Source organism: Oryctolagus cuniculus, unplaced genomic scaffold, assembly GCF_964237555.1.
Source record: "Oryctolagus cuniculus unplaced genomic scaffold, mOryCun1.1 SCAFFOLD_43, whole genome shotgun sequence".
Taxonomy (NCBI): Eukaryota; Metazoa; Chordata; class Mammalia; order Lagomorpha; family Leporidae; genus Oryctolagus; species Oryctolagus cuniculus.
In genome coordinates, this window is record NW_027208207.1 from 1,222,006 (window position 1) to 1,230,895 (window position 8,890).

The window sequence follows — 8,890 nt, forward strand, 5'->3', positions numbered from 1 at the left end:
AGCCACAACACACCAGATAGTTTTGTTTTCATCCAGGAGTATCTGGACAAATTGTTGTAGTTTTGAAGTGAAATTTAACCAAAAAATCACCGTGAAAGTGGTTTTGGAGAAAAGCACAATCTTCCTGTTTGGAAAATGCATCCAATGTCATGTTTACAGAAAGAAATATCATGTTTTCTCAGGTTTCTGAAGCTTTCTTTCTAGAAAACTCGAATGTGTGGAGGATTTGACTCCAGGTGGAACCAATTAGCATTTGCCAGTAGAAAACAAAAAGGGTCCCGCTAAAATACATTCAAAACCGTAAAGTCATAGAGAATGTCCAGAAAACACAAACACACACAGAGGCTGTAGCAAGATCTGGCATTGAGATAGCTAAAAATCCACAGATAGTTTTGTTTTCATCCAGGAGTATCTGGAAAAATTCTTGTGGATTTCGGGTGCAATTTAACCAAAAAATCACCGTGAAAGTGGTTTTGGAGAATACCACAATCTTCCTGTCGGCAAATGCATCCAAGGTCATCTTTACAGAAAGAAATATCATGTTTTCTCAGGTTTCTGAAGCTTTCTTCCTAGAAAACTCGAATGTGTGGAGGATTTGACTCCAGGTGGAACCAATTAGCGTTTGCCAGCAGAAAACAAAAAGGGTCCTGCTAAAATGCATTGAAAACCTTAAAGTTCATAGAGAATGTCCAGAAAACACAAAAACACACAGAGGTTGTAGCAAGATCTGGGATTGAGATAGCCACAACACACCAGATAGTTTTATTTTCATCCAGGAGTATCTGGATAAATTGTTGTAGCTTTGAAGTGAAATGTAACCAAAAATCATTGTGTAAGTGGTTTTTGAGAAAAGCACAATCTTCCTGTTCAGCAAATGAATCCAATGTCATGTTTACAGAAAGAAATATCATGCTTTCTCAGGTTTCTGTAGCTTTATTCCTAGAAAACTCGAATGTGTGGAGGATTTCACTGCAGGTGGAACCAATCAGCATTTGGCAGCTAAAAAGAAAAACTTACATGCTAAAATGCATTCAAAACCGTAAAATCATAGAGAATGTCCAGAAAACACAAACACACACAGAGGCTGTAGCAAGATCTGGCATTGAGATAGCTAAAAATCCACAGATAGTTTTGTTTTCATCCAGGAGTATCTGGAAAAATGCTTGTGGATTGCGGGTGAAATTTAACCAAAAAATCACAGGGAAAGTTGTTTTGGAGAAAAGCACAATCTTCCTGTCCGCAAATGCATCCAATGTCATGTTTCCAGAAAGAAATATGATGTTTTCTCAGGTTTCTGAAGCTTTCTTCCTAGAAAACACGAATGTGTGGAGGATTTGACTCCAGGTGGAACCAATTAGCGTTTGCCAGCAGAAAACAAAAAGGGTCCTGCTAAAATGTATTCAAAACCTTAAAGTTCATAGAGAATGTCCAGAAAACACAAACACACACAGAGGCTGTAGCAAGATCTGGGATTGAGATAGCCACAACAAACCAGATAGTTTTGTTTTCATCCAGGATTATCTGGACAAATTGTTGTAGTTTTGAAGTGAAATGTAACCAAAAAATCACCATGAAAGTGGTTTTGGAGAAAAGCGCAATCTTCCTGTTTGGAAAATGCATCCAAAGTCATGTTTCCAGAAAGAAATATCATGTTTTCTCAGGTTTCTGAAGCTTTCTTCCTAGACAACTCGAATGTGTGGAGGATTTGACTCCAGGTGGAACCAATTAGCGTTTGCCAGCAGAAAACAAAAAGGGTCCTGCTAAAATGCATTCATAACCATAAAGTCCATAGAGAATGTCCAGAAAACACAAACAAACACAAAGGCTGCAGCAATATCTGGGATTGAGATAGCCACAACACACCAGATAGTTTTGTTTTCATCCAGGAGTATCTGGACAAATTGTTGTAGTTTTGAAGTGAAATTTAACCAAAAAATCACCGTGAAAGTGGTTTTGGAGAAAAGCACAATCTTCCTGTTTGGCAAATGCATCCAATGTCATGTTTACAGAAAGAAATATCATGTTTTCTCAGGTTTCTGAAGCTTTCTTTCTGGAAAACTCGAATGTGTGGAGGATTTGACTCCAGGTGGAACCAATTAGCGTTTGCCAGCTGAAAACAAAAAGGGTCCTGCTAAAATGCATTCAAAACTGTAAAGTCCATAGAGAATGTCCAGAAAACACAAACACACAGAGAGGCTGTAGCAAGATCTGGCATTGAGATAGCTAAAAATCCACAGATAGTTTTGTTTTCATCCAGGAGTATCTGGAAAAATTCTTGTGGATTTCGGGTGAAATTTAACCAAAAAATCACCGTGAAAGTGGTTTTGGAGAATAGCACAATCTTCCTGTCGGCAAATGCATCCAAGGTCATGATTACAGAAAGAAATATCATGTTTTCTCAGGTTTCTGAAGCTTTCTTCCTAGAAAACACGAATGTGTGGAGGATTTGACTCCAGGTGGAACCAATTAGCGTTTTCCAGCAGAAAACAAAAAGGGTCCTGCTAAAATGCATTCAAAACCTTAAAGTTCATAGAGAATGTCCAGAAAACACAAAAACACACAGAGGTTGTAGCAAGATCTGGGATTGAGATAGCCACAACACACCAGATAGTTTTATTTTCATCCAGGAGTATCTGGATAAATTGTTGTAGCTTTGAAGTGAAATGTAACCAAAAATCATTGTGAAAGTGGATTTGGAGAAAAGCACAATCTTCCTGTTCAGCAAATGAATCCAATGTCATGTTTACAGAAAGAAATATCATGTTTTCTCAGGTTTCTGTAGCTTTCTTCCTAGAAAACTCGAATGTGTGGAGGATTTGACTGCAGGTGGAACCAATCAGCGTTTGGCAGCTAAAAAGAAAAACTTACATGCTAAAATGCATTCAAAACCGTAAAATCATAGAGAATGTCCAGAAAACACAAACACACACAGAGGCTGTAGCAAGATCTGGCATTGAGATAGCTAAAAATCCACAGATAGTTTTGTTTTCATCCAGGAGTATCTGAAAAAATGCTTGTGGATTGCGGGTGAAATTTAACCAAAAAATCACAGGGAAAGTTGTTTTGGAGAAAAGCACAATCTTCCTGTCCGCAAATGCATCCAATGTCATGTTTCCAGAAAGAAATATCATGTTTTCTCAGGTTTCTGAAGCTTTCTTCCTAGAAAACACGAATGTGTGGAGGATTTGACTCCAGGTGGAACCAATTAGCGTTTGCCAGCAGAAAACAAAAAGGGTCCTCCTAAAATGCATTCAAAACGTTCAAGTTCATAGAGAATGTCCAGAAAACACAAACACACACAGAGGCTTTAGCAAGATCTGGCATTGAGATAGCCACAACACACCAGATAGTTTTGTTTTCATCCAGGAGTATCTGGATAAATTGTTGTCGCTTTGAAGTAAAATTTAACCAAAAATCATTGTGAAAGTGGTTTTGGAAAAAAGCACAATCTTCCTGTTCGGCAAATGAATCGAATGTCATGTTTCCAGAAAGAAATATCATGTTTTCTCAGGTTTCTGAAGCTTTCTTCCTAGAAAACTCGAATGTGTGGAGGATTTGACTCCAGGTGGAACCAATTAGCGTTTGGCAGCTCAAAACAAAAACTTACATGCTAAAATGCATTAAAACCGTAAAGTACATACAGAATGTCCAGAAAACACAAACAAACACAAAGGCTGTAGCAAGATTTGGGATTGAGATAGCAAAAACACACCAGATAGTTTTGTTTTCATCCAGGAGTATCTGGACAAATTGTTGTAGATTTGAAGTGAAATTTAACCAAAAAATCACCGTGAAAGCGGTTTTGGAGAAAAGCACAATCGTCCTATTTGGAAAATGCATCCAAGGTCATGTTTACAGAAAGAAATATCATGTTTTCTCAGGTTTCTGAAGCTTTCTACCTAGAAAACACGAATGTGTGGAGGATTTGACTCCAGGTGGAACCAATTAGCGTTTTCCAGCAGAAAACAAAAAGGGTCCTGCTAAAATGCATTCAAAACCTTAAAGTTCATAGAGAATATCCAGGAAACACAAAAACACAGAGGTTGTAGCAAGATCTGGGATTGAGATAGCCACAACACACCAGATAGTTTTGTTTTCATCCAGGAGTATCTGGATAAATTGTTGTAGCTTTGAAGTGTAATGTAACCAAAAATCATTGTGAAAGTGGTTTTGGAGAAAAGCACAATCTTCCAGTTCAGCAAATGAATCCAATGTCATGTTTACAGAAAGAAATATCATGTTTTCTCAGGTTTCTGAAGCTTTCTTCCTAGAAAACTCGAATGTGTGGAGGATTTGACTCCAGGTGGAACCAATTAGCGTTTGGCAGCTAAAAAGAAAACCTTGCATGCTAAAATGCATTCAAAACCGTAAAGTCCATAGAGAATGTCCAGAAAACACAAACAAACACAAAGGCTGTAGCAAGATCTGGGATTGAGATAGCCACAACAAACCAGATAGTTTTGTTTTCATCCAGGAGTATCTGGACAAATTGTTGTGGATTTCGGGTGAAATTTAACCAAAAAATCATCGTGAAAGTTTTTTGGAGAAAAGCACAATCTTCCTGTTTGGCATATGCATCCAATGTCATGTTTACAAAAATAAATATCATGTTTTCTCTGGTTTCTGCAGCTTTCTTCCTAGAAAACTCGAATGTGTGGAGGATTTGACTCCAGGTGGAACCAATTAGCGTTTGGCAGCTAAAAACAAAACCTTACATGCTAAAATGCATTCAAAACCGTAAAGTCCATAGAGAATGTCCAGAAAACACAAACAAACACAAAGGCTGCAGCAATATCTGGGATTGAGATAGCCACAACACACCAGATAGTTTTGTTTTCATCCAGGAGTATCTGGACAAATTGTTGTAGTTTTGAAGTGAAATTTAACCAAAAAATCACCGTGAAAGTGGTTTTGGAGAAAAGCACAATCTTCCTGTTTGGCAAATGCATCCAATGTCATGTTTACAGAAAGAAATATCATGTTTTCTCAGGTTTCTGAAGCTTTCTTTCTGGAAAACTCGAATGTGTGGAGGATTTGACTCCAGGTGGAACCAATTAGCGTTTGCCAGCTGAAAACAAAAAGGGTCCTGCTAAAATGCATTCAAAACTGTAAAGTCCATAGAGAATGTCCAGAAAACACAAACACACAGAGAGGCTGTAGCAAGATCTGGCATTGAGATAGCTAAAAATCCACAGATAGTTTTGTTTTCATCCAGGAGTATCTGGAAAAATTCTTGTGGATTTCGGGTGAAATTTAACCAAAAAATCACCGTGAAAGTGGTTTTGGAGAATACCACAATCTTCCTGTCGGCAAATGCATCCAAGGTCATGATTACAGAAAGAAATATCATGTTTTCTCAGGTTTCTGAAGCTTTCTTCCTAGAAAACACGAATGTGTGGAGGATTTGACTCCAGGTGGAACCAATTAGCGTTTTCCAGCAGAAAACAAAAAGGGTCCTGCTAAAATGCATTCAAAACCTTAAAGTTCATAGAGAATGTCCAGAAAACACAAAAACACACAGAGGTTGTAGCAAGATCTGGGATTGAGATAGCCACAACACACCAGATAGTTTTATTTTCATCCAGGAGTATCTGGATAAATTGTTGTAGCTTTGAAGTGAAATGTAACCAAAAATCATTGTGAAAGTGGATTTGGAGAAAAGCACAATCTTCCTGTTCAGCAAATGAATCCAATGTCATGTTTACAGAAAGAAATATCATGTTTTCTCAGGTTTCTGTAGCTTTCTTCCTAGAAAACTCGAATGTGTGGAGGATTTGACTGCAGGTGGAACCAATCAGCGTTTGGCAGCTAAAAAGAAAAACTTACATGCTAAAATGCATTCAAAACCGTAAAATCATAGAGAATGTCCAGAAAACACAAACACACACAGAGGCTGTAGCAAGATCTGGCATTGAGATAGCTAAAAATCCACAGATAGTTTTGTTTTCATCCAGGAGTATCTGAAAAAATGCTTGTGGATTGCGGGTGAAATTTAACCAAAAAATCACAGGGAAAGTTGTTTTGGAGAAAAGCACAATCTTCCTGTCCGCAAATGCATCCAATGTCATGTTTACAGAAAGAAATATCATGTTTTCTCAGGTTTCTGAAGCTTTCTTCCTAGAAAACACGAATGTGTGGAGGATTTGACTCCAGGTGGAACCAATTAGCATTTGCCAGCAGAAAACAAAAAGGGTCCTCCTAAAATGCATTCAAAACGTTCAAGTTCATAGAGAATGTCCAGAAAACACAAACACACACAGAGGCTTTAGCAAGATCTGGCATTGAGATAGCCACAACACACCAGATAGTTTTGTTTTCATCCAGGAGTATCTGGATAAATTGTTGTCGCTTTGAAGTAAAATTTAACCAAAAATCATTGTGAAAGTGGTTTTGGAAAAAAGCACAATCTTCCTGTTCGGCAAATGAATCGAATGTCATGTTTCCAGAAAGAAATATCATGTTTTCTCAGGTTTCTGAAGCTTTCTTCCTAGAAAACTCGAATGTGTGGAGGATTTGACTCCAGGTGGAACCAATTAGCGTTTGGCAGCTCAAAACAAAAACTTACATGCTAAAATGCATTAAAACCGTAAAGTACATACAGAATGTCCAGAAAACACAAACAAACACAAAGGCTGTAGCAAGATTTGGGATTGAGATAGCCAAAACACACCAGATAGTTTTGTTTTCATCCAGGAGTATCTGGACAAATTGTTGTAGATTTGAAGTGAAATTTAACCAAAAAATCACCGTGAAAGCGGTTTTGGAGAAAAGCACAATCGTCCTATTTGGAAAATGCATCCAAGGTCATGTTTACAGAAAGAAATATCATGTTTTCTCAGGTTTCTGAAGCTTTCTACCTAGAAAACACGAATGTGTGGAGGATTTGACTCCAGGTGGAACCAATTAGCGTTTTCCAGCAGAAAACAAAAAGGGTCCTGCTAAAATGCATTCAAAACCTTAAAGTTCATAGAGAATATCCAGGAAACACAAAAACACAGAGGTTGTAGCAAGATCTGGGATTGAGATAGCCACAACACACCAGATAGTTTTGTTTTCATCCAGGAGTATCTGGATAAATTGTTGTAGCTTTGAAGTGTAATGTAACCAAAAATCATTGTGAAAGTGGTTTTGGAGAAAAGCACAATCTTCCAGTTCAGCAAATGAATCCAATGTCATGTTTACAGAAAGAAATATCATGTTTTCTCAGGTTTCTGAAGCTTTCTTCCTAGAAAACTCGAATGTGTGGAGGATTTGACTCCAGGTGGAACCAATTAGCGTTTGGCAGCTAAAAAGAAAACCTTGCATGCTAAAATGCATTCAAAACCGTAAAGTCCATAGAGAATGTCCAGAAAACACAAACAAACACAAAGGCTGTAGCAAGATCTGGGATTGAGATAGCCACAACAAACCAGATAGTTTTGTTTTCATCCAGGAGTATCTGGACAAATTGTTGTGGATTTCGGGTGAAATTTAACCAAAAAATCATCGTGAAAGTTTTTTGGAGAAAAGCACAATCTTCCTGTTTGGCATATGCATCCAATGTCATGTTTACAAAAATAAATATCATGTTTTCTCTGGTTTCTGCAGCTTTCTTCCTAGAAAACTCGAATGTGTGGAGGATTTGACTCCAGGTGGAACCAATTAGCGTTTGGCAGCTAAAAACAAAACCTTACATGCTAAAATGCATTCAAAACCGTAAAGTCCATAGAGAATGTCCAGAAAACACAAACAAACACAAAGGCTGTAGCAAGATCTGGGATTGAGATAGCCACAACACACCAGATAGTTTTGTTTTCATCCAGGAGTATCTGGACAAATTGTTGTAGTTTTGAAGTGAAATGTAACCAAAAAATCACCGTGAAAGTGGTTTTGGAGAATACCACAATCTTCCTGTCGGCAAATGCATCCAAGGTCATCTTTACAGAAAGAAATATCATGTTTTCTCAGGTTTCTGAAGCTTTCTTCCTAGAAAACTCGAATGTGTGGAGGATTTGACTCCAGGTGGAACCAATTAGCGTTTGCCAGCAGAAAACAAAAAGGGTCCTGCTAAAATGCATTCAAAACCATAAAGTCCATAGAGAATGTCCAGAAAACACAAACACACACAGAGGCTGTAGCAAGATCTGGGATTGAGTTAGCCACAACACACCAGATAATTTTGTTTTCATCCAGGAGTATCTGGACAAATTGTTGTAGTTTTGAAGTGAAATTTAACCAAAAAATCACCGTGAAAGTGGTTTTGGAGAAAAGCACAATCTTCCTGTTTGGAAAATGCATCCAATGTCATGTTTACACAAAGAAATATCATGGTTTCTCAGGTTTCTGTAGCTTTCTTCCTAGAAAACTCGAATGTGTGGAGGATTTGACTCCAGGTGGAACCAATTAGCGTTTGCCAGTAGAAAACAAAACGGGTCCTGCTAAAATGCATTCAAAACCGTAAAGTCCATAGACAATGTCCAGAAAACACAAACACACACAGAGGCTGTAGCAAGATCTGGCATTGAGATAGCTAAAAATCCACAGATAGTTTTGTTTTCATCCAGGAGTATCTGGACAAATTGTTGTGGATTTCGGGTGAAATTTAACCAAAAATCAAGTGAAAGTGTTTTTGGAGAAAAGCACAATCTTCCTATTCAGCCAATGCATCCAATGTCATGTTTACAGAAAGAAATATCATGTATTCTCAGGTTTCTGAAGCTTTCTTCCTAGAAAACTCAAATGTGTGGAGGATTTGACTCCAGGTGGAACCAATTAGCGTTTGCCAGCAGAAAACAAAAAGGGTCCTGCTAAAATGCATTCAAAACCTTAAAGTTCATAGAGAATGTCCAGAAAACACAAACACACATAGAGGCTGCAGCAAGATCTGGGATTGAGATAGCCACAACACACC